At 41.8% G+C, this 27,839-nt stretch overlaps 1 protein-coding gene across 4 annotated transcripts in view; it reads left to right on the forward strand.

The window, feature by feature from the left end:
• GAB1 (GRB2 associated binding protein 1) overlaps nucleotides 1-27,839 on the forward strand; it is a 273,713-nt gene that overhangs the window by 100,392 nt on the left and 145,482 nt on the right. Inside the window, exon 1 of one of the 4 annotated variants that reach the window (XM_029599083.1) lies at nucleotides 26,624-26,681. The exons of the other annotated variants lie outside the window; for them this stretch is intronic. The gene's annotated coding sequence lies outside the window, so the exon portion shown is untranslated. Of the gene's footprint in view, nucleotides 1-26,623; nucleotides 26,682-27,839 lie in introns of those variants that run through there. 4 annotated transcript variants of the gene reach the window in all.

A 27,839-nucleotide genomic window follows, 5' to 3' on the forward strand; every position in this document is an offset into this window, starting at 1 on the left:
CTTTCTTAAATTTTGTTTTAATCTGTTTAATCAGTGCACAAGCTGTAGAGTTTGCTTTTGAAGGATATAGTCAAGGTTAATAGTATAACTGGGTTAAAAAAAGGTTTGGATGGATGCATATCCAATTAGCAGCCAGATAGACATGAGGATCAACACATCTTACTCCTGCAAGTGAGTAACAGAGAAAAGATTTCCCCATTAGGATATGCTGGGTACTTCTAAGTGACTTGGATTGGCCATTTTTGGAGACATTTCTTAGAGACATTGTCATTACTGGAAACGCACTACTTTGGTTACAATCCTACTTAAAAAAACAGACATTACACAGTCACCCTAGGCACCCATGAATCTAACCCCATCAACCTTGACCGTGGGGTCCCCCAAGGCTCTTCATTATCCTCCACCCTGTTTAACATCTATATGCTTCCCCTAGCCAAACTCCTCACAAAGCTCGGAATCACCCACTACATCTATGCGGATGATGTTCAAATTCTCATCCCCTTCACAGACTCTCTACCCAAAGCTCTCCCTTCATGGGACACCTGCCTTACCTCTATCAACCAACTCCTCACTAATATGAACCTCGCCCTGAACCCTCATAAAACTGAACTACTTAACATTTCCACCAACCCCATCCACCTTGCTACCCCCCCCCCCACACTCCCCAAACCATTCTTCCCCCACACTCGAAACCTTGGAATCACCATAGACAACCAACTCTCATTAAAACCATTCATCAAAGCCACCCTAAAAGACTGCTATTTCAAACTACACACTTTGAAGAAACTAAGATTCCTGTTACACCTCTCTGATTTTCGCACAGTGCTCCAATCCATTATTTTCTCCAAAATTGATTACTGTAACTCCCTACTCCTCGGCCTCCCTACCTCCACCACCAAACCCTTACAACTCCTGCAGAACGCCACAGCCCGAGACCTAACCAATACCCGCAAAACAGACCATATTACACCCATACTGAAAGACCTACACTGGCTTCCCATCAACTCCAGAATACAGTACAAATTCTTATCCCTCATACACAAATCTATAATAAATGAAAACACTCAATGGCTTAAACAGCCTCTCCTACTCCACACCTCCAACAGACCTACACACACTATTCACCAAGGAACCCTACTCCTATCCTGCCATAAGCTCACAAAACATGCCTCCATAATGAAAAGAGCCTTTTCAATAGCAGGCCCATCCTTGTGGAACTCCATGCCCTACGACCTCCATACAGAAACCACACCCAAATTAAAAAAAAAACAACTAAAAACGTAGCTGTTTCAACAGGCCCTCTCCTACACTACCCCCTACCTAAAGTACACTTGCGCCTCTACTCTTAAACATAGACTATGTCCAGACTCAAGGTTATCTGTCCACCCCTGCCTGTACATAAGTCAGCATTCTCCCCCCCCTTTCCCCTTCCCCTTATAGTTTAATACTTATATTTAATATCTATTTTATTACCCCCTCAACTTTCCTTCCTCTCCCCCCAAGTCACTTCCATTTGTACAGTCCCTCCCTTCTTATATTTGAAAAACATAATTCTTATACCTTTTGTTCTATATGACTAAGTTAATCATTTTTCATATGTTATCAAATGGTTTCCTATGTTCTTTAAATGCTTTCAAATGTTCACGTATGTGTTCCATGTAACGGTTGCGCCATTTCCTCCGGCCCTCCGCTTGTTCCTTGTAAACCGGTACGATGTGCAAGTGGCTATTGGTATATAAAAAATGTTATATAAATAGACAGTTTGCTGGGCTGCATGGCACTTGTTATGTGGCGGTGGCAGCGGGGAGAGGAGGTGCCACGCTGGCGAGGACCACCTACCAAAGACCAGGCAACACCAGGGCAGCAAGGCCTACCAGGCCTCCAACTGAGATCCCCATTGGTGGCAGCAGCAGCTGCAGGGTCAACCAGGCCCTCCATACTGGCAGTCCAAGCGGTGGCAGCAGCAGGGAGAGGAGGTGCTGTGCCAGCGAGGACCGACTGCCCCCCACCTGCTCATCAAAGACCAGGCAACACTGTGGCGGTGACACCGAAGGTGCAAAAGAGCATGGTAAAGGAGCTTGCCCCTGAAATGCTTATACCTTTATTCCAGTTGCCACAACCATGGATCAAAAGTACTACATTGAGCCCTTGCTTGGACAGGGTTGGTATGGAGATCTAAGGAATGTCCAGAGAAATAGGCTCAGAAAGAACACTATGTTGGTCCACCCTACAATAAGTAAAAACTCTTACCTCTTCCTACTTATTGTTTACTCTGCTTCTATTAAATGCTTAGTCTCTGTCAAAAAAAAAAAGAAAAATCCAGCTGATTAGTGATCTGCTAGAGGACTTAAAACCCACCATTTTTTGTATCACTGAAACCTGGTTAAAAGACAGAGATAATGTTCTCCTAAACCAAATTGACCACCCTAACTATGATGTATTTCACTTTCCTAGAGCTAAACGTAAAGGTGGGGACTTATTAATAATTAGCAAAAAAGAACTTAAGCTTATACTGTAGAAAGTAGAGATTAATCCTCCTTATGAGGTGGCAGTTCTTAAGTTACCACAAGTAACATAGGACTGGTCTACAGTCCTCCAGAAATACTACAGAAAGATTGCTCACTGCTGATTGAATTATTCGCCAAGGTGTTCCCATCACCAGAATCTACATTAATTGTAGGAGCCTTTGACCTCCAGGTAGACAAAACCCATATTATGTAATTCCCTCCCAAATGTCCTAAGGCAAATCTCGGACGTAAGAGAATTTAAGAAATCTCTGAAAACCCATTTGTTCAAAGAAGCATTCACAGCTATGAGTCATTAACTTAATTCACAGTTCAGTATCTGAATTTATTCTAGATATCTCTTATTTAAGTCTTTCGTGTTCTTCGACTTTTCTGGCTGGTTCTTGATTTTTGGTATTTTAAGTACAGGGAATATAGATTATAGTACTATACAAGTATAGGGAATAAAAAATATATAAACTGTATTTCTCTCCTGATTTTATTTTACCATTTGTATTTGTTCTGTTTTATTTATATTTTATTTTTATAGTATATTTATAATTTGTTTTTTGAAATTATTGTAAACCGTTTTGGTCAATCTTGTATTGTTAAAGACGGTATAGAAATGGATTAAATAAATAAACGTAGCCTGTGAAATGTTTTTAGAAGCAATGGAAGCCCTGGGGTAGTCACAATTTGTCTTGAAACACACTCATAAAGCAGGTCACGCTCTAGACCTAATATTTGCAAATACCAATAATTGCCTAATCAATACATCATACAATATTGCCCTGGTCTGATCAACAATTAATAAAAGTGGTTATCCCAGGACAAGCAGGATGCTAGTCCTCACATATGGGTGACATCATTGATGGAGCCCTATTGCGGAAAACTTTCTGTCAAAGTTTCTAGAAACCCTTGACTGGCCCTGTGAGGCCACTGAGCATGCCCAGCATGCCACGATATTCTCTGCCACAGGGGTCTCTCTTCAGTCTTCATTTTTCCGCGCTGCTGTAGGCATCGCAGAGCAGGAGCCTTGTGAGTTTTTCTCACAGTATTTGCTGACTAAAAGTCACTTATTTTTCTCATTCATTTTCTTCCACAAGGGATCTCTTTCAGATTTTCACCGGCTGGTGAGTAAAACTTTTTCTCTCAAACTTTTTTCCTCATTTCATCAACGGCTGTCGATTGAAAATGGCTACCGGATTTAAAAAATGTCCTATCTGTAATCGGACAATGTCCATTACAGATCCACACCTCGAGTGTGTCCTTTGGGGGACAAACATGATACAACCTGCCTCAAATGTGCAGAAATGACTCCGAAGGGAAGGAAACTTCGCCAAGAGAAGATGGAACATCTATCCCATCTACAGCTTTTGCCTTCTCCCTCGACATCGACAAAATCGTCTCCGGCCGGAGTCTCAAAATGAATAATATTGAAAAAACGTCGTCCGGAGGGGTCGGGAAACCATCCATCGCCAACGATGAGGTCAGTGGTCGAACACCGATCAAAACATAGTCATTTACATCGACACCGGTGCTTCTCTCCCCAGAGGAACTGACCGCTAAGCGGCCAAAACATCAGGAAAACACCGCTATCCTCGACGCCGGGGCCTTCACCTCGCGAAGAAACACCAGTAGTCGAACCTCCACAGGGCTCTGTGGAAGGAGTATCGACGCCGCCACCGCGTTCAGCTGCTCTGCCTGCAACAGCTGTTCCGCAGGAATTGTCGGATTTCATCTGGCAAGCGGTGCTCCAGGCCCTTAAGGAGCAGATGTCCATGCCGGTGCCTTCACTGATGCCGGTTCCCGAACCGATGCTGGTGATTTCATCGAAGCCGGTGACTACACCGATGCCAACTTCTCCGTCGATACAGACACCGAAGCCAACGATTCCGTCCATGCCGGTGCCTACACAGAGGCCGGCACCACAACTTAAAGTGATACCCACGTGACCATCGATGACAGACGCCTTCGTCTATGCCGGTCCCGATGCCAATGAAGCCTGGGGACCCAGGGCATCCAGAACTAGCACTATATCATCTCCTAATGAAGAGATTTGACGAAGTAGTTGGTGCTCTTCCTCCTAAACCCCAAGAAGAATGGCCTGAAGGAATACCCCTTGATGACCCACAACCAGGTCCTTCAGGGCTTCCTCGCCCACTTGGATCGTCTCCAATATCTCCTCATCAAGACGATCCATATGACACTTGGGATGAAGGACATACAGACACTTCCTCTGAACAATTTGTCAGATCCTTCACCTCCAGACTCAAGGAAGAAATCTCCACCGGAGGATTTATCCTTTACAAATTTCATCCAGGATATGGCGGACACCATACCCTTCACCTTGGTGACGGAGGAAGATTCAAGGCAACAAATGGAGGTTCTCCAATTTGTAGATCCTCCAAAGCAAGTAGTAGCCATACCTGTCCATGACATCGTCCTGGATTTACAGCATCGACTTTGGGAGCACCCATGCTCAGTACCTGCTGTAAATAAGAGAATGGACACAACTTATTTGGTGCAGTCTGTTCCTGGCTACCGAAAGACACAGTTTCCACACCATTCGGTGGTGGTAGAATCCGCACAAAAGAAGTCAAAGCGGATTAGACCACATTCCTCCACTCCCCCAGGAAAAGATCACAGATTCTTGGATTCCCTGGGAAGAAAGGTATATCAAGGAGCCATGTTAAATACTAAAATATCATCTTACCAATTATACATGACTCAATATCAAAGAAATCTGTGAAACAGATGCAAGAATTTATACCGTCATTGCCACAGCAACATCAAGAGGCAGCCCAAGCAATTATTCACAAAGGACTTGAGGATGGCAAGCACGAAGTCCGTGCTGCCTATGATGGGTTTGAAACTGCATCCAGAGTGGCGGCATCTGGAATAAGTGCCAGATGTTGGGCATGGCTTAAAGCCTCTGACCTCAGCCCTGAAGTCCAGGAAAAATTAGTTGATCTCCCATGCCTTGGTGATAACCTTTTTGGTTCCAAGGTACAAGATGCGGTTGCTCAATTGAAAGAGCACACAGAAACCCTGCGTCAACTTTCATTGATTCCGCAGGATCTAGCTAGACAGTCATCTCGTCGGTCTCAAAGAAAAGAACCTAGAAGGCCCTTCTATCGACAGAGGCGTTATTACCCTCCAATATCAAGGGCCAGATTGACTAGGCCACAACAAAGAGCTCAGCCCAGACAAACTAGGGCAGCTAGGCCTCAACCTCCGCCACAGACGGGACTGGCTGCAGGCTTTTGAGGTTTTTCTCAGAGACCAAAGCCATCTCTTCAATCCTCATCCAGATCTTCCAGTAGAAGGCAGAGTATCCTCCTTCTACAACCATTGGTTACAAATAACGGACCAATGGGTACTTGCAATAATATCTCGAGGTTACCAACTCAATTTCCTCTCAATTCCAAGAGATTCTCCTCCGAGACCTCTTTCACTAACAGAAAATGACATAATCCAATTACAAGTAGAATTATCCACCCTTCTGAGAGCCAGGGCTGTACAGCCAGTGCTCCGGGCTCAGCAGGGCAGAGGATTCTATTCCCGCTATTTCCTCATTCCAAAGAAAACCGGAGGCCTACGTCCCATCCTAGACCTCAGAAATCTCAACAAATTTCTGAAGAAAGAAAGAAAAATTCAGGATGGTCTCTCTAGGCACCATGCTTCCACTTCTTCAAACAGGAGATTGGCTTTGTTCTCTGGATCTTCAAGATGCTTATGCTTACATTCCAATATTCCCTCCTCATCACAAGTATCTGCGCTTCATGGTGGGTCATCAACATTTCCAATACAGAGTATTACCATTCGGACTTGCCTCTGCTCCCAGAGTATTCACCAAATGTCTGGCAGTAATAGCAGCACACTTGCACAAGGAAAGTGTCCATGTCTTTCCCTATTCAGATGACTGGCTCATCAGAAGGCAAATCTCAACAAGGAGCTCTGGCTTCTCTCAGTCGAACAATTACTCTACTTCACTCCATGGACTTTCTCATCAATTATCAAAAGTCCCATCTCACTCCATCTCATCTGCTTCAATTCATAGGAGCAGAATTGAACACCATCCTCTCAAAAGCTTTTCTACCCGAGGATCAGGCAGAAACACTTCCCCTACTGGCAAACTCGATTCACTCAAAGAAACAAGCAACAGCTCATCAGTTTCTAACCTTACTAGGCCACATGGCCTCCACACTTCGTCACTCCTATGACAAGGTTAGCCATGAGGGTAACCCAATGGACTTTAAGATCACAATGGATCCAAGCCATTCAACTACTGTCCTCTCCAATCCAAGTGACCCACCAGCTACATTCTTCTCTACTTTGGTGGGTGAACAAGGACAATTTGCGCAAGGGCCTACCCTTTCAACAACCAGTCCCACAGATAACTTTAACTACAGATGCATCCACCTTGGGTTGGGGAGCTCACATAAACAATCTCCAAACCCAGGGTACTTGGACAAAACTCGAAGCAACATTTCAAATCAATTTCCTGGAACTTTGAGCTATACATTATGCTCTGCATGCGTTTAAGGACTGCCTTTCACACAAGACTGTTCTGATCCAAACGGACAACACAGTAGCCATGTGGTACATCAACAAACAGGGAGGTATGGGCTCGTATCTCCTTTGTCAAGAAGCTGCACAGATTTGGGACTGGGCCCTGACAAACTCAATGTTTCTCCGGACCACTTATCTGGCAGGCACTCACAATGTAGTCGCGGATCGACTCAATCATCAGTTCCAACCACACGAGTGGTCCCTGGATCCCTTAGTAGCGACCAGGATATTCCAACGTTGGGGTCAACCAACAATAGACCTCTTTGCGTCACACCTGAATCACAAAGTGGACACATTCTGCACTCTATATAGACAGAATCACCGACTAGCCAAGGACGCCTTTGCTCGCCCTTGGAACTCAGGCCTTCTGTACGTATATCCTCCGATACCGCTAATATCCAAAACTTTAGTGAAGCTACAACAGGACAAGGGGTCCATGATACTCATAGCCCCGTATTGGCCTCGACAAGTATGGTTTCCCACATTTCTAGACCTCTCGATCAGAGAACCAATTCGCCTGGGTGTAGCTCCCACTCTCATTACTCAGGATCAGGATCCCAACCTTCAATCCCTATCCCTGACGGCATGGATGTTGAAAGCTTAATCTTACAACCACTCAATTTTTCAACCAATGTATCTCAAGTGCTTATAGCTTCATGTAAACCTTCAACACGAAGGAACTATTCTTCAAAATGGAAAAGGTTTGCCTTGTGGTGCATGCAAAAGAATATTGAACCTTTCTCCTGTCCCACAACTTCTCTACTAGTCTACTTATGCCATCTTTCAGATTCTGGTCTCCAGACTTCATCTGTAATAGTACATTTAAGTGCAATCTCAGCGTACCATAACAAGATGGGAGATGCACCAATAGCCATACATCCTCTAGTCAGTAGATTTATGAGAGGTTTAATTCACCTTAAACCACCAATTCGGCCACCAGTCACAGAATGGGACCTGAATCTGGTCTTAACAAGACCCATGCGTTCTCCTTTCGAACCCATGAATTCCTGTGATGATAAATTTCTCACATGGAAGACTATCTTCCTCATAGCCATTACATCAGCTGGAAGGGTTAGTGAGTTACAAGCACTTGTCACATACTCACCCTATACAAAATTCCTACATGACAGAGTGGTTCTCCGTACACATCCAAAATTCCTTCCCAAGGTAGTTACAGAATTTCAATTGAACCAATCCATAGTTTTACCCACATTCTTTCCAAGGCCTCATTCACACCAAGGAGAATGAGCCTTACATACCTTGGACTATAAACGTGCGCTAGCATTTTATTTAGACCGCACTGCAGTCCACAGGAAATCCACTCAACTCTTTGTATCTTATGATCCAAACAAACCGGGTAAAGCAGTGGGTAAACATACTCTATCCAACTGGTTAGCAGATTGTATACAGTTTTGCTATGAAAAAGCAGGTCTTCCTCTCCAAGGGCGAGTAAAAGCGCATTCAGTAAGAGCAACGTCAACCTCAGTAGCACTCTATCGTTCGGTGCTAATTCTTGACATATGTAAAGCAGCAACATGGAGTTCGCTTCACACCTTTGCAGCTCATTACTGTTTGGACAAGCAGGGACGACAAGATTCAGCATATGGACAATCTGTCTTAAAAAACGTGTTTCCAGTTTAATCCCAACTCCTTCTACATCCAATCTGCTGTGATCTTTGGCTGCCTCATTTTCAACAACAATACTTCACTGTTGCTTTTCTACAAAATGACTCAGCCTCTAGCTTGCTAATCACCCATATGTGAGGACTAGCATCCTGCTTGTCCTGGGATAAGGCAGAATTGCTTACCTTGTAATAGGTGTTATCCCAGGACAGCAGGATGTGTAGTCCTCACGATACCCACCCGCCACCCCGTGGAGTTGGGTCCGATACATTTTATTATTTTATTTTTTGCTAAGACTTATTGCTGCATACGAGACTGAAGAGAGGACCCCTGTGGCAGAGAATATCATGGCATGCTCAGTGGCCTCACAGGGCCAGTCAAAAGTTTCTAGAAACTTTGACAAAGTTTTCCGCAATAGGGCTCCATCAATGATGCCACCCATATGTGAGGACTACTTCCTGCTGTCCTGGGATAACACCTATTACAAGGTAAGCAATTTTGCTAAATTACCATTACCAACCAAATTCATAAAAATGTAGATAAGCACACTTTCACCTTCAGGAAAAAAACAGATGGAAATACTTGTCGAAGCAATAGAAAATAAACTCTATGAACTAAATCAAACCAATTCCACATTGGCTTTTGATTCCTGGGAAAAAATTGTCCATGACATAGCTGAAAACCTTGGTCCTATCCAGAAGAAAACTATTATAAAAGAAAAGAATAAAACCAAACAAAATAAGCCCTGGTACAATGATGAATTAAGAAACACTAAATAGAACCTTAGACAATTCAAGAAACAATGGCGGAAATGCCCATCTGCTGAATCCCTAGGAAAATATAAATCTTTCCTTAGAAAATATACTGTACACTATCCAATAAAGCAAAAAAGATTACTATGCTAAGCAGATTCAGGGGGTTATATTTAATTCTAAACTGCTTTTTGAGGTTTTAAATTTAGAGACAGACATCTTCCATCTCAAACTACAACTTCAGAAAAGTCACTTGCAATGAATATACTACTGCATTCTTAGACAAAATCAATAAGTTGCAAACACAATTCCTTATCTGTTCTCCAACAAAAGCACCTGAAGATTCTAATGGCATAGTTAAATGGTCCACATACGACAGAGTATTGAAACTGGAAATTAGCCAAATCATTACTAAAATTAAACCTGCCATTCACCCACATGACCTAATTCCAGCCAGTTCCTCGAAACAAGTACATGGGGGTTATCACTCAATCACAACATTAGTTAACCTCTCTCTCTCAGAAGGAACTTTTCCAAATGGGTTAAAACAAGCTGTGATAAAATCGATCCTAAAAAATAGAATGCTTTTGTCTTTTCTCGCAAACGTTCTTGAGAAAGCAGTGTTGTCCCAGCTTGTAAATCACCTGAAAGATCAAAATATTCTCTCCACAAATCAGTTTAGATTTAGGAAACATCACTCAACTGAGACGTTACTTTTTCTCATTAATGGACTCTGTTTTACCAGGACTTGACACAGATAAATCTTATTGGCTTGTGCTAATTGACTTAATGGCTGCTTTTGACGCTGTGGACCATAACCTGCTATTAGATGAAAAATACTGGGATCGACAGCAGGGTTCTTAGATGGTTCTCTTCTTTTATATCTAACATTGCCTCAGATACAAAACTTAGATTGTAAGCCTTCTGGGGATAGGGAAATACCTACAGTACCTGAATGTAAACCGATATGATATCTCAGATCGAATGTCGGTATATTAAAAAAAAAAAAAAAAAATTCCAAGTCAAACTAGGCAACAATATATCTGATACTTTCCAGTGTGAAACAAGTGTCCCAAGGTTCAGCCCTCTCAGCAGCACTGTTTGATATTTACATGCTCCCACTGTGTAAATTACTAATGAATCTAGGAATATCTTTCTTCATGTATGTGGACGACATACAGTTTTACATCTTACTCTCCAGATAATTTGAAAATACAGCTTTAGTACTCTTTACCTATATGAAAGCAATGCAATAAGTACTTTTGCAACTTTAACATAAAACCCTAAAAAGGCTGAAATCATTTGGCTGAGTCAATAGTTAAACTACTTGCCCTAGACCTGGGTAATTTTCAAATTAATCCCTCAACTCAAGTATGGGATTTAGGTGTACAGCTAGATGAGAACCTCACAATGAAAATGCACATCAATAAATTGACAGGTTACACAAAGTTGCATATTCTACAATGGTTGAAACCACTTAACTTTAGCGGACTTCTGTATTGTATTGCAAACTCTTATCTTCTCAAACCTTGACTATTGTAACTCCTTACTACTAGGTCTTCCAACAAACCATTTAAAACCACTACAACTATTATAAAATGCTGCAGCATAAATATTATTAGGAACCACAAAATATGTTCACATTACACCCTCATTTGAGGGATGATATTGCATTGGGTACCAGTATAATCTAGAATCTATTATAAAAGTATTAAGGTTAATATTAAACATTCACTCCACTAACACCGGCTTGATAGGAGTGACACTAAAACCTTACAATCCTAAGCGAAACACTAGGATCTCAAAATAATGGGAATAACTGACTATTCAAAGAGAACACAAGCAAAATGCTGCACTACAGAATAATCCAAATCAAAGAAGTGCAGAACAGAAAACTTCTAGTCCCGATCAAAGAGATTTCCAGACATTTTTGTGCAAAAATAATTTGTATTTTTTATTGCGGCAACTCCACTGCATAATATTTCCACAAAAAACTGTTTTCAAAGGTGCCCCGACACGGTCCCGTGTTTTGCCGGTGGCTGCATCGGGGGGACCAACAAGTTTTAATGAATCTGTAAGTTAAAATAATTAAAGATCAGGACCTAAACAATGGACTTAAACCGACACATAAAACTTAAATAAAATCAATAGTAACATACCTTGGTGCAAGACGTTCTAAACATGTTCACATTGGTATTCTTTATCTTTACACCAGACGTTTCAGGGTTCCCTTCGGTTTACTTTCCGTAGAGGGCGAAATTTAAGAGATAGATTGGTACATGCACATCGAGGTTGTGTTGATGAGATCCCCTCTGGAGGATTTTTACATCGTCCTTGTGGTCACTGTACAGTATGTCACCATACGGAGTCCCTTTCATTCATTCAACATCCTATTACTCAAAAAATGTTTCACTTAAAAGCCAACTCTGATTGTACATCACAAGGAGTAGTTTACGTCATAAAATGTCCTTGTCCTCTTTTTTATGTTGGAAAAACCTCCCGAAAAATCAAAACCCGGATCATTGAGCACTGCTTGAATATTCGAACTTCCCGTGACCAAGAACCTTTGGTCTCACATTGGATAAATTTCTCTCACAATATTGCTGACCTATGGTTTGCCGTGATTGAGGTACTCTCTAAGCCAATCCGGGGGGTAACTATGCAGAATATCTGGGTAGACAAGAACAAAAATGGATTTTCACCTTAGACACTGTGTCTCCCAAAGGTTTAAATCGGGAGATTGAATGGCATCTGTTTTCTTAATTATGCTTCTTACTTTACATTTCATATATTCTTGTTGGTTGCCCGTCCATGTACCCCGTTAGGGCGCTTTGATTCTTGGGAACCGGTGATTGGTTCCCGTGAAAATGGTGATCAACTCACCTGTATTTTGGCGCCCAAACTCTGCCTTTAAATACCTGGTTGGATTGAGGGTAAATGCACTCCCTGCCATGTTTAGAACGTCTTGCACCAAGGTATGTTACTATTGATTTTATTTAAGTTTTCTGTGTCGGTTTAAGTCCATTGTTTAGGTCCTGATCTTTAATTATTTTAACTTACAGATTCATTAAAACTTGTTGGTCCCCCCGATGCAGCCACCGGCGAAACACGGGACCGTGTCGGGGCACCTTTGAAAACAGTTTTTTGTGGAAATATTATGCAGTGGAGTTGCCGCAATAAAAAATACAAATTATTTTTGCACAAAAATGTCTGGAAATCTCTTTGATCGGGACTAGAAGTTTTCTGTTCTGCACTTCTTTGATTTGAATAACTGACTATTCCCATAATACAGAGCACACATCTGATGCAAATAAGAGATCGTGTTTTCCATAGCAGGTCCAAAGCTCTGGAATTCTCTGCCTAAGATGTTAATGTATTTTACCAGACAGATTTAAATGTGAATTAAAAACATGACTTTTCATAAGAAGATAAGAAATTGCCATGCTGGGTCAGACCAAGGGTCCATCAAGCCCAGCATCCTGTTTCCAACAGAGGCCAAACCAGGCCACAAGAACCTGGCAATTACCCGAACACTAAGATCCCATGCTACTGATGCAATTAATAGCAGTGGCGCTATTCACTGAGGGCCAGATATTCTTACCTACGCGCGGGTGTAGATTTGTGCGCGCAACCCGGCACGTACAAATCTACACCCAGCTGCGCGCATGTTATAAAATCTGGTGTTAGCGTGTGCAAGAGGGTGCACGTTTGTGCACCTTGCGTGCACCGAGCCCTAGGGGAGCCCCGATGGCTTTCCCCGTTCCTTCCGCCCCCACCTTCCCCTCCCTTCCCCTACCTAACCTGCCCTCCCAACCCTACCTAAATCACCCCCCTACCTTTATTTTAAAAGTTGTGCCTGCCGGCCAAGTGCCCGGCACACAATCCCCTAGCATGGCTGCTGTGCCGGAGGCCTCTGTCCAGCCCCCGCCCCGTCCACTCCATGCCCGTTTTTTCAAAAACATATACAATTTAACTTAAATTCAAAATATACAGAACCCCAAAAACAAGAACAAAAGATAATTGAATAATGAATAAATCAAACATGAGATTCTCAAAACCGCCCGACAACGATGTGAAAACTGTAATTTGATCAATGTCTAGATCAGTTTTAATATGTACTAGAAAATTTAACTTGGTAGATATTAATGCCTGCCTATGAAAACCTTCCTCGTAACCAATTTTTCTTTATGTGTTTGTTTGTTTGTGGAGTTAACTATGAATGTCACTTTGTAATCCGGTGTGATCACTATATGGCATGATGGTATAAAAAATGTCTAGATAAATGTTGTATAGGCTAATATTTCATACTTTGATCACCTTTTGGTATTTAAGATAAGATGTGGTAATCTCCTCACTGCATTAAATGATATAAACAGCCTTTTTTTTTTAAAAATTTTATTAGCATACAACTTGATTACTTTAATAAGGAAAAAGCAACTTTACTATAATCATAAAGTGGTGGTTTTCTTTTACTGTCTTTTTTTGTGCTAAGGCCACTGTTGGTCATGGAGATATTAGTACAGTGCATTTTGTTTTTGAAATTGATAGCATCAAACCCAAAGGGTGTTAAGTTTCCAGTCATATTGCTGGACAGCATTCCAGGTGATACCAACTAATATTTCCTGTTCCCAAGAAGCCAGAAACCTTTTTTATGCCGATACTACTTATGTGAGATGAAAAAAAAAATTATATCCTGTGTCAACTCAAGTTTTATTAGGAAAATAAACTATTTCATTTGGTTTAAAAGGGTCACAGATTATGAAGCCAGTTTATTGCTTACAGTACCTGAAAGTATATGTAATAGTGAAAAACTTTATATGCAGTCCCTACCAGCATCATTCAAGGTGTAGGAACCTGGGATTACATGCACACTATAGATTTAATACTTATGTGCACATTCTACTCATGGAGAATTGTACTTATAATTCAACGACCTTTTTGACAGGTTTGAATCTTATGTTAACGTCATCAAGCCTTCAACTCTGGTTGCTCATGCCTCACAAGCATTCTGTGTCCATATTCATCTAATACCCCCCACCCATCAGAGTATAGGCAGTGAAAATGCTAGTAGGTGAAGTGAAGGTTTTCAATTTAAGGTTTGTCAGAAAATTTGAGTTTCAGTAGTGTTGTATTTTAGGTGGGGAAAAAGGAAAACTGAACGGAGAGAAGATATTTTGCATTCTGGATGTATGAGAAAGATGGTTAGGTTTGGTAGTGGGTGAATGAAAAACAAAATCTAGAAGAGTTAAAAAGCAATATGTAGGTAAACAGGTAGAAAAATCCCAGGCACCTAAAGTTTGATACCTGCTGCCTGACCCTGAGGACAGAAAGCGCTGCCACTTCCTGGATCCAAAGAGAGGAGAAAAGGAATAGTCACTGTGCAGGGCTGCATCGTGTTACTGGGCTACAAAGTATAGGAGAGAGAGCCTGAATTGGGGTGAAAGAGAAGGGAGGCTGATTGAGGGGAGGAAGAAGCTAGATAAGGACAGATGACTAAAGGTAGGGAAAGATTCTGTGAGGGGAGAAAAGCTAGAGGGAGTAGAGTTTTTTTAAAAAGCAAAACAAAGCCATGGGGTGGGGGAAGTTGTTTGTTTGGTTTTTAGAATGTAAAATAAGCAGGGGAAAAAAGCACAAAAGTTAGACCGGGTGGGGCATAGAGAAATTTATATAAACAGAAGTTTCCGTGATGCCTTAAAAAAAAACAAAAACTCTGGTGCTTTTTTTCCTAATATTTTTACATTATGTTGGAAAAATTAAAGAATACCATAGATCCTACTACACTCCATCATAGTCCTTCATACATTTTTAAAACTTGATTCTCTGTTTAGGCTTTTGAACTGTTCAGTTACAATTAAAAGTATATTAATGATCTGTTTTGAATAAAAACTTATTGGACTCATGAGAAAAGGTAGGAATTTGAACTTAGTGAATGCAGCAAAGTACAAGAACTGACAATTATTTCCATCAGTTGGAAATATAAGGTGTTACACTTCAGGATAATGCATAATATGCAGTATTCCACCTGTAGACTGCATAAAATGAACTCCAGTTTACATACCTGCTTCAGGTGCAGCACTTGTGTATGAAATAGCCCTGTAAAAATACTATCTGGAAACTTATAGATCAAACCATACACACATCCCACAGTGACCACTTAATAAAGTTTGTCAGACCTTTAAGTGCCAATGCTCTCAGAAATCAATGTTCTGGGACTTGTTTTATGAACTATATTTTAAACTGTTTTTTAGAAAAACTCATGCATAATTGTTCAAAAATCAAACAGTGGTGCCCATTAATTGCAAAGTCCTAACAATTACATCAGTTTCATCAACTCCCACTTGTGCCGTGTTTAGAATCCCTTCTGCATCGTAGGGAGGCGGGGGGAATAAACGTGGAAATCTCACTACTACAGATATACCTCCGTTATCTGTTAAGCAGTAGAGAGATCTCCACATTTACCCCTTCATGCAGATGTTATTTGAAACACTGTACTGTTTTGGGGATGTTGAAATGGATGTAATGGACTTTGCAATGAATGGCCACTACTGTTTGATTTTGGAGAGTTATGCACAGGTTTTACTAAAGAGCAGTTAAAATATAGTTTATAAAATAAGCAATTAAAAGGACCATAAAATAACATAATCCCAGAACATTGATTTCTGAGAGTATTGGTGCTTAAAGGTCCAACAAATTTTATTAAGTTAAAGAATTTTCACTGTGGGATGTGTGTATAGTCAGGAGCAGAACTGACAGGAACTTTGATATCTGTACTTTTGGGGATGTCATGAGATAAGATTTATTAAAATGTTGAAGTATGAAATATTCTCAATAGCAGTGTTTCTCCTAGGACAAGCAGGATGGTAGTCCTCACATATGGGTGACGTCAATGGACGGAGTCCTATCACGGAAAACTTTTCTGTCAAAGTTTCTAGAGCTTTTGACTGGCACACTGAGCATGCCCAGCATGCCATGATCCCTGTGTCCACAGGGGTCTCCCTTCAGTCTCTTTTTTTTCCGCACTGCAGTTTGCCTCGCATTTAGGAGCTCTGTGAGATTTTCTCACAAATTTCATCACGGAAACACTAAGTTTTACTTCATAAATAATTTCCCTACACGGGTCTCCCTTCGCGTACGTTTCATCGACACTCTGTGAGTACTATGCCCTGTTTTCCGGTCGGTTCCTGTTACCTCACTATCGGTTCCCCCGGGTAACCAACCAGATTGAGGCCCCCTTTTCTCCATATGTCTATCACCCTCGGTCCGCCACACGATGCCCGCGAGTGTCCTCTAATCTTCCACTGGGTCCATCGGGGCTAGAGGGATTGGGATGGCCACGGTTCCCGTTGCCGCCAGGGCTGCTGTCGATGCCCCCGTTGACACCTACATCAACTAAAGAAAACGCTCCATACTTCAGGTTCTAAACCAGAGCCCATGTAATCCTTGAGCGACAAACAAATGCCAGGAGCAGTAGAGGCACAGTGACCATCCGTCACCAATGCCATCTGGGACAGTGAGGGCATCTTCCTCTGTACTGGAGAATGACCAGGCCGAGCACTGAAGGAAACATCATCACTGCCACTGAAACTGTCCGTTACCATTCTGGACATCGATGTCAGTTTCCTCGGTGCTGGAGAATGACCGGGCTGAGCACCGAGGGAAACAGTCGCCGGCACAGACATGGTTCCGCATTCGGTGCCGGCACTGATACAGCACCGGCATCAATATCCATTGAGCCAGTTGCAAAGCAGGCCCGGGTAGAAGAGTCTTCATGCTCCTCTGCACTCGAGGCACTAAGGTGTTCCCCACCAACACCGGTGCCGGGTGCTGAGCCACCAGAGATTCATGTGGAAGTGCTAGTAACGCCTAGCCTGTCTCCCCCTGTAGCTGTGATACCCAAACCAGCTTCCAGGGAGGAGCTGGACATTCTTGATGCCTTCCGGAATCTACTAACACCGGAGCCATTGATATTCACACCATTACCGCCTCATTGTGGCACCTACCAACGACAGCCTAATTCATCACCAACTCGTCCTTCTGAGCCTCCACGGACCCCTATACCTATCCCGGGATCCTCCAAGGGCGATGGGCACTCTAATCCCGCTTTGGCACCGATTCCATCGAGACCTAAGTAAAGGACGTGTCTGAAACTAACCCTTTCGACCTGGTCACTAAAAAGGACCAGAAGTTTTCGGGAGGGTCTTGGTTGTAACTTCTCCCAAGAACTGTATTGGTGTCACATATTGCTATTTACCAGCTATATTTGACACAATAGCAAGGGAACCTCTCTGCCATCCACATGAACTTCGAGCAACATATGATTGCTTCAAAATGTCTTCCCGTTGCCAGCAACAGGACTCAGTGCTAGATGGTGAACCTGGCTTATGGCCCTGATTTATGACCCGAAGTCCAAGATAAACTAGCTGATCTGCCATGCACCGCAGATAATCTCTTCGTGCACAAGATCCAACAGACAGTGGATCAATTGCAAGACCACTGAGTGACCCTGTGACAGCTCTCTACGTTTCTTTCACAGCAAAGAGGGATGCTAGAGGGACCTCCCACGTGAGACCAACTGATATCCAGATCACACCAGCTCCGCCAGCCAGGGAGGCTCCTGGATTTTTCAACCTTGCCAGAGAACAGAACGGTCCATCCCACTGAGGACCAGGGCTCGGGAGACCGTTCCCCGGTCGCAACAAGGCAGAAGATTTTAATCCCGCTATTGCCTACTTTCAAAGAAAACAGGCGACCTCCGCCCATCCTGGACTTCCAGAAATCTCAAACAAATTTCTTCAGAAAGAAAAGTTCAAAATGGTGTCTCTCGGCACCAAGCTTTCCTTACTACAACAAGGGGGTTGCCTCTATTCTCTGGACTTTCTATACGCTTCATAGTAAGTCGTCAACATTTTCAATACCAAGTTCTGCTATTCGAACTAGTTTTGTCAACTTGTGTATTTCACCAAATGCCTAGCAGTGACTGCCGCTCATCTACAAAGAACAGCATTCACGCCCTTCCTTACCTGGACAACTGCCCAATATGGAGTCAATCCAAACAAAGAGCTCTAAATTCTGTAAGACTCACTATAAATCGACTACATTTGGCTGGGATTCTGATCAAGTACCATAAATCCCATATGGAGCAGATCTGGGCACTACATTGCAATGGCCTTCCTGCCCAACAACCGCGCAGACATCCTATCAAATTGTCCACATCTCTGCACGCATGCAGCATAGCCTCAGCCCATCAATTCTTTCATTGCTGGGCCACATGGTTTCTAAGATCCACGTCACTCCTATGGCCAGACTAGCCATGAGAAAAACTCAGTGGGTTTTAAAATTTCAGTCGCTCTAAGCCATTCAACCGCTGTCGTCCCTGATCCATATCACCGATCCAGTAACCAAATCCTCAGATGATCTTGGCCACGGTCGCATCCAACTTGGGTTGGAGAGCTCGTATCAACACCCTCCAGACCCAAAATACATCGCCGCCGCTCCCTGAAAAGTCTCACTTCAACTTCCTGGAGCTTCGAGCCATACGTTATGCCCTTTATGCCTTCAAACACTGCCTTTCACACAAAACTTTGTGGATACAGACAGACAACATAGTGGCAATGTGGTACTTAAACAGAGACACTCAAGCTCTTATCTGCTCTGCCAGGAAGCCACGCAGTACTGGGCCTGGACCCTTGCACACTCCATGCAACTCCGGGCCACTTATCTAACAGGCATACCGAACATACTAGCAGACCATCTCAATTGGTCTCCATCCCCACAAGTGTCTCTGAATCCATGTGTAACGAGCAAAATCTTCTAGTGCTGAGGTCAACCAACCATCGACCTCTTGCGTTAGACTGAACCACAGAGTGAACAGATTCTGCTCCCTACACAGGCTTCAAAATGCATTAGCCATGGACGCCTTTGCTCACCCCTGTAACAAAGGCCTCCTATATGCGTGTCTTCCGATACCAGTTCCGGAGATGTTACTCATGAGTGATGAGTCAGACGAACTGAACGACATCACTGTGAACCTGGAAGATGTAGTAGGCCAGATTGACAAATTAAAGAGTAGCAAATCACCTGGACCGGATGGTATGCATCCTAGGGCACTGAAGGAACTAAAAAATGAAATTTCTAATCTTATTAGTTAAAATTTGTAACCTATCATTAAAATCATCCATTGTACCTGAAGACTGGAGGGTGGCCAATGTAACCCCAATATTTTAAAAAAGGCTCCAGGGGTGATCCGGGTAACTAAAGACCAGTGAGCCTGATTTTAGTGCCGGGAAAAATAGTGGAAACTACTCTCAAGATCAAAATCATAGAACATATAGAAAGACATGGTTTAATGGAACACAGTCAACATGGATTTACCCAAGGGAAGTCTTGCCTAACAAATCTTCATTTTTTTTTTTTTGAAGGGGTTAATAAACATGTGGATAAAGGTGAACCGGTAGATGTAGTGTATTTGGATTTTCAGAAGGCGTTTGACAAAGTCCCTCATGAGAGGCTTCTACGAAAACTAAAAAGTCATGGGATAGGAGGCGATGTCCTTTCGTGGATTTCAAACTGGTTAAAAGACAGGAAACCGAGAGTAGAATTAAATGGTCAATTTTCTCAGTGGAAAAGGGTAAACAGTGGAGTGCCTCAGGGATCTGTACTTGGACCGGTGCTTTTCAATATATATATATAAATGATCTGGAAAGGAATAAGACGAGTGAGGTTATCAAATTTGCGGATGATACAAAATTATTCAGAGTAGTTAAATCACAAGCAGACTGTGATACATTACAGGAGACCTTGCAAGACTGGAAGATTGGGCATCCAAATGACAGATGAAATTTAATGTGGACAAGTGCAAGGTGTTGCATATAGGGAAAAATAACCCTTGCTGTAGTTACACGATGTTAGGTTCCATATTAGGAGCTACCACCCAGGAAAAAGATATAGGCATCATAGTGGATAATACTTTAAAATCATTGGCTCAGTGTGCTGCAGCAGTCAAAAAAGCAAACAGAATGTTAGGAATTATTAGTAAGGGAATGGTTAATAAAACGGAAAATGTCATAATGCCTCTATATCGCTCCATGGTGAGACCGCACCTTGAATACTGTGTACAATTCTGGTCACTGCATCTCAAAAAAGATATAGTTGTGATGGAGAAGGTACGGTACAGAGAGGGGCAAACAAAATGATAAAGGGGATGGAACAGCTCCCCTATGAGAAAAGGCTGAAGAGGTGTTAGGGCTGTTCAGCTTGGAGAAAGAGACAGCTGAGGGGGGAGGGGGGGATATGATAGAGGTCTTTAAGATCATGAGAGGTCTTGAAGGAGTAGATGTGAATCAGTTATTTACATTTTCGAATAATAAAAGGACTAGGGGGCATTCCATGAAGTTAGCAAGTAGCACATTTAAGACTAATCGGAGAAAATTCTTTTTCATTCAACGCACAATAAAGCTCTGGAATTTGTTGCCAGAGGATTTGGTTAGTGCAGTTAGTGTAGCTGGGTTCAAAAAAGGTTTGGATAAGTTCTTGGAGGAGAAGTACATTAATGGCTATTAATCAAGTTTACGTAGGGAATAGCCACTACTATTAATTGCATCAGTAGCATGGGATCTTCTTAGTGTTTGGGTACTTGCCAGGTTCTTGTGGCCTGATTTGGCCTCTGTTGGAAACAGGATGCTGGGCTTGATGGACCCTTGGTCTGACCCAGCATGGCAATTTCTTATGTTCTTATGTACCGCTCATAGCCAAAACTCGTGTGAAGCTACAGCAGGATGGATTGTCAATGACTCTCATAATCCTGTACTGGCCTCGACAAGTATGCTTTCCCATACTTCTCAACCTATCACTCCAGGAACCAATTTGCCTGCCCACAGGTCAACCTAAAATTCTGACATTGAAAATTATTTTCTTCGTAGCCATCACCTCTGCTAAAAGGGTCAGTGAGTTACAAGCCCTTGCTGCATACTCACCCAACACTAGGTTCCTCCGTGACCGAGTGGTCCTCCATACTCACCCTAAATTTCTTCTTAAGGTGGACACAGCCTCTCACCTTACTCAGTCTATAGTCTGCCCACTCTTTCCCAAGGCCTCTCGCTCACCAGGGCGAGAGGGTTTTGCACACTTTGGACTCTAAGCGTACATTTACATTCTGTCTAGACAGCACTGCACTCCATAGGAAATCCACCCAACTCTTTTTGCTTCTTTGACAAAGACAAGCTGCAAGTTCCAGTGGGCAAACAAACTCTCTCCAACTGGCTAGCAGACTGTATTGAATTCTGCTATGAGGAAGCAGGCCTTCCTCTCCAGGGGTGAGTGCAGGCACATTTTGTAAGGGCCATGGCAACATCGATACCACACTGTCATTCAGTACCAATTGCCGACATTTGCTAGGCTGCGACATGGAGCTCTCGTCACACGTTCTCAGCCTTCTACTGCTTAGATAAGGAAGTCAAGACTCTGCCTTTGGCCAATCTGTCTTGAAAAACTTTGTTCCAGTATAATCCCCAACTCCTTCCACAACCACCTGCTGTGATTTCAGGCTGCCTCATTATTGCCAATAGCACCCCAATTATTATGCCTGCTGCACAAGTTGTCTGCTATTGGCCTGTTGTAATATGAGTCAGCCTGTAACTTGCTAATCACCCAAATGTGAGGACTACCATCCTGCTTGTCCTGCGAGAAAGCAGAGTTGCTTACCTGTAACAGGTGTTCTCCCAGGACAGCAGGATGTAGTCCTCACGAAACCCACCCGCCACCCTGCGGAGTTGAGTTCGCTTATGTTTATTATTTTATTTTTTCGCTCATGCTTTTTTGCTACAAACGAGACCCCTGTGGACACAGGTATCATGGCATGCTGGGCATGCTCAGTGTGCCAGTCAAAAGTTCTAGAAACTTTGATAGAAGTTTTCCATGATAGGGCTCCATCCAGTGACGTCACCCATATGTGAGGCCTACATCCTGCTGTCCTGGGAGAACACGTGTTACAGGTAAGCAACTCTGCTTACTTCGGAATATATCTGACCAAAATCATTTCAAAGTGATGACTTTAAAATTCCTGTGCCTGCTGTTGATCATAGGGGTTTAAAGTAGTAACCCAACATTGAAGAGACTCAAGGATTCCCAAGTTATCCATGTTGGATAAAGGAGATTAAAGCCTTAAACTTCAAGTAGTCACCAGGTCGAGAAATATGAGTGGGTCTTGCAACTGATCTAGTCTGGATTATTGAGAATGAATTGTAATAAACTAATTAAAATCAACTTGAATGTTAGATGCTGAAATGCATTAGAAATCTTGAACTTGCAAATTCAAAAGTTCTTCACACTATTGAAGCAAAAATAGATAAACTATAGCAAAATCTGTCTGTGGATTTGATATAGTCCAGCTTGTTTACCACACTGTGGTGGTAGTCATTTCTCAGGATGGCCATAAGGATTTGGAAGTATTCCAATACACTCCTGGATATCTTTGGCATGAAAGTCTTCCAGAGTTCTATGTTGAGCGTTCAGATTACAGCACATCAGTTGTATAGTTTACAATATCTAACAAAAAACACATATGTTTATCATTAAAGTTTGCATTAAAAGAATATAACTAAGCCAAAGGAGATGCAAAATTCCATTTAAAATATTACTTAGCAAATCACATTATTCCAATTTTATCCCATCGATAATCCATATACCCACATTAATAAGTTATCAAATTTACAAAAATCTTTTACATACAAATTTAGATCAACCTAATTAATTTATATACTAAGGCCCACACAGCGCAACATAAACTAAAGAAAAAACAGTAAACAAAATCACAAAGACTGATTATACAACCCACAAAACCTCCTCATGAACACCCCAGAAAACTTTGAACTAGAAGGTCATACATCTTTTAAGTGGAAAAGCTTTTAGTCCTTGTTAGTCCAGCTCTCTGAACCCTTTTTTCTTGTAGCCCAAGGGATCTGCTCTAGTTCTTGTTTAACCTTTACTCCTCAGAGCATAGTACTTCATCTAAGAAAGAACATCTTTGTGCTTCTGCAGTGTACCACTAGATGGAAGGAGTTCCAATCTCCATCCATCCTTTTGGTATCCAAATTTATAATGCAATTGTGGCATTTCAAGTCCCTGGTCAATAAACCAGCTGTGCCTTGGGATCTTATTGTAATCTTGGTTCAGCTCATAAAGTCTCCCTTCAGATCTCTGGAGTTGGCTAGTTTGAAGTTTCTCATGTGGGAAAAGTGGTAGTAGTTATAGCTGATATGTCTATTCGACAGGTCAGAGAATTACTAGTCTTATATTCACCAAATCTTCAATTCTTCCCCAACAGCGTGGTCTTGTGTACTCGCCCTAGGTTTTTTTCCAAAAGTGATGTCAGCTTTTTATATTAACCAAGCCATTGTTCTTCCTACATCTTTTCCTGAAATCACATGTGCATAAAGGAGAACAGGTTCTTCACTTTGGCTTGTAAGAGAAGCTTGGCATATTATTTGAGGAGGACTCTGCCTCATTGTCGAGTTTCTCAACTGTTCATATCCTTTAGTCCTAAAGAACTCTGTCCGATTGGTTAGTGGACTGTATTGCTCACGGTTGTACATTAGCTAGTCTACAGAGTTCAGGCTGTCAAGGCTGATCAAATGAGAGCCATGACGGTTTGTGGCTCACCTCAGGGCTGCCTCCATTGAATATGTCTGAAAAACTGCAACTTGGTAGTCTGTGCATTCCGTCACATGCCACTATTGTCTGGAAAGCATGTCAAGAGAGGACAGTTGTTTTAGGGAAGTAACTTTGCACAGCCTGTTCACCCAGTAGTTCACTCGTCACTGAAGGGGCTGTGTTGCTTTATGAGTAGTTGCTTCGCTGTGCAACTTTCAGTTGGGACTCCCCATGTGTTATGGCTAATTCAGTCCCTTGCTTGTCAGTCAAAGAAAGTTTGCTTACCTGTAAACAGGGTTTTCTGTTGACAGTATGAATTAGCCATGTTTATTTTCCACCAGCCTCCCTGCAGAGTTGATTACCTCGCTAAAACTTAAGCTCTGCGAAAGACTCGGGCTCATGAGGCAACGTGTGAGGGAAATCTCAAACATGCTCAGTAAAGTTTTTATTGAGCTCTGAGATTGGACCGGGCAGTGCTGTAGGGAGATACCCATGTTTAACCACTGAAAGCACCCAATATGCATCATAATAGCCAAAGAGGGATGCTGACAAGTATGCTGACAGGCCAAAAACAGTCTCAGCTGAAACAAGAAACGTTGCCTCGATGAGAAATTTAACCAAAACTGAAGGATACTTATCAAGTTCTGCTTGTTTGTAAGCTCTTATGTAAATAAACCAAGGCAGAGGGACAATGCAGTATCTTTAGCTCAAAAACAAAAGTCACTGTCCAGCCAAGGGAAGTCCATAGGGCAAAGGTGTCTCCCCCCATGGACGAATGGAGAAAAAGCTGACGTGGCCAACAGCACTGGTCCAGACATGGCAGGCCCCCCCTACCACCACCACCACCACCTGAGGAAAAGGGGAAGGGGGAGAGACCTGCATTGAGGCAAAGTCTTTCCACCCTCAGCATGCTGATGCACAAGCTTATGCACATTTATCAGCTGGAAAGTATAAGATGGGGGCAAATAAGGAGACAAGGGAGCAGACTCAAAGCACTCCTAGCGCGCTTTGCTATCGAAGAGGGAGAAGGCTAGGTATGGCCAGGAGACCGGAGAGAGGAAACACCCTGCCTAGGGTCTGACAGTGGTGCGGAGTCTGAGACAGCCAGGAGTAGAATGAAGCACTGCAGCTCATCCAGTACCAGACCAGGAAGCAAGCCACCGCCTGAGACAGTTCTCCAGACCTCCAGCTAGAACCTCATTCAGAGGTAAACAGAGGGAAATCTCCTGAAGTTGGGACCTAGGATAGTAAGTTGACCGTAAGTATTAATATTTTAGGCAGATTAAGGTTTATGGCATGTTTTAAACTATCCATTGTACAGAACTTTCTTTAGAGTAAACTGGTGCTCAGTAGCAAGGATGTTAGAAACGTATTATTTTCTAAATGCTAATCCTGCAAAATCTGATAAGTCCTAATTCTGTAGAGAAAATAATCTTTTACTGAACTTAGGATCATGAAATGAGGTAGCAGGGAAACGAGGTAGCAGGGAAACGAGAAGGGCCCTGTAGCACCCAGGTTCCTGAACCCCTAAAACTTACCTACAGTGCCATTGGATGATGATGCCCATGTGTCATGGCTAATTAATCCAGCTGCCTACAGAGAACCCTTTTGAGTTTAGTAGTAACTTGACTGACTAAAATTTCAAAATATTTGAGACTTTAGAAGGCTATGTACATAGAGTTTACAAGTAATTCTAGAAAGCCATAAGTAAATTTTATTTATTTATTTAAATTTCTATACCAGTATTTGGTGGGGACCATCATATCGGTTTACATAATTACATAAAAACATTTATACCAAACAGCGAATGCATTTGTTGCCCCCTCCAGACATTCCCTCCTCTAGTTCTTCAGTCAGCAAGAGATGTAGACAAATCAGTTTCTTCTAACTACATAGCTTTATGATTGAATGGTTAGTATTTAAAGCTATCTAAAAACAAGTATAAGGCTTCTGTTTAAGTTTTCTATACTGAAAATTCTTTATCTTGAGGAGAATTTGTTCTGAGGATGGGCTGTATGTTAATCTCACACTTAAAGTAAACAGAGGCAAAGAAACGTGTATAAAGGAGTTTTCCCTTTGCTCATTTTTTTAGAATACAGTCTGAGTCAGTTTTGTTCCTTAATTGTTAATATCCATGCTGCTGTATGTTCATCTGACACTTTTTATGTTGCTTTATTTTCTTCTGGTGTTTGTACAATGCTCTTAGCTTTTTACAATTTCTCAGACCAGCAACTAGTATTGTATATGGATGCAGTGATTTTGCATAGATGGCCAACTGTTTTTGAGCAGTTTGTTCAAAACAGTGCGCTTTTGTACAGAAAGTATTTGATTTTTGTTCTCTGTCTGAGTACATCATTTTTTGCTTAGTTTAAATCCCTCCTTGTGCCCTAAATCATATAGTAAACTAGTAGAGTTGCTGTTATTTTCAGTCTATTGTGTCTACTTCCTGTTGGTCAAAGGTTATGAGGATAGGGTGGTGTTTAGTGAGATGGAAAGCTGACAGGAAAAAGAAGGCTGTGCTTCTTTTAGAATACGATAACAGAAACGGACAGAGCATCATTTGAATTTGCTGGAAATAAAGGTAAACTACTTCTAAACAAGATTTGTTGACATGTATTAAATATCCTGCTATCTTTGTTTTTCCACTTGATATTCTGTAACGATAACTGACCTTGTTGAGTACTTATTTTTCTTAAGCATATGCTGTTGTTTTGTACTCAAGTTTTTAGTGTTACTTAGATGAGCAATGTAAGGGTGGCTTTAAAACTTTTTAGTAAGTGTTCTGTGTGTTTCAAAGTAATCTTGTTTTGCGCAAGTCGAATCTTTTTCTAGCATCACATTACCATATTGCTATTAAGATTGCTTAGTGTGCCTTTATAATATTCTGGACATGTTTTTTGTTTGAAATCTACTGAAGCTTTTCAGTACTGGAACTGATATATCAACGGACATATTGGATATTAGAAGGAGAAATTTTTCTGTGCAGGTTTCTGTTTTATTTTGGTAGAATAAAATGGTTATATTAAGTTGGACTCTAAAAGAAATACATGTAGTGCTCAGTAAATTATAATGGATATCACTGTATGTTTGTGGTGATAGTGGCAAAATTAGATTTGCTTCATCCTATTTTCCTGTTGTCTGCAGTAGCTTGGCTATATTTGTGTTGCTAGAAAAACATTGTTATATAAAAAGCCCATACTTTTGTTGCTATTCAAATCACTGGTTGTTGTGAAATGATTCACTTCCCACTGGAATTCAGTGTAATTCATTCTGCTTTTCTTAAGATTTCTTAGCTGTTAACGAATTTGATTTAAAAAAAAAACACCCTATAATGTTTGCATATTAGCAGAATTATATAATTAATATTTGCTATACATATATTTAGAAAATATTAATGACTGACATATTAGTGATGAGTATCTATAAAATATACAATTTCAGTCTTTTCATGCATTTGCACTTGGTTTTTATTGATGAAACAATTTGCTTGAAAATGAAAGTTTTGCTGTACATCTGAATGTAAGTCAACTTTATTTTTAGCCCACTTCTTTTGTTTGTAAAGCAAATCAAGTTTTGAATGGACAGCTAAAGATCGGTGACAATAGCTTGAAAACAGGAAATTTTAACCTTGTGTGTATTTGGAACAGATCATCAGGATGAGAGCCATTTGAGTGGAAATTTCTACTGAGCATGTTGTTTCCTTATTTTTCTTCAGTGAGAAAAGATGGTGCTTCCTGTG

The sequence above is a fragment of the Rhinatrema bivittatum genome, chromosome 1 (genome assembly GCF_901001135.1).
Source record: "Rhinatrema bivittatum chromosome 1, aRhiBiv1.1, whole genome shotgun sequence".
Lineage (NCBI taxonomy): Eukaryota > Metazoa > Chordata > Amphibia > Gymnophiona > Rhinatrematidae > Rhinatrema > Rhinatrema bivittatum.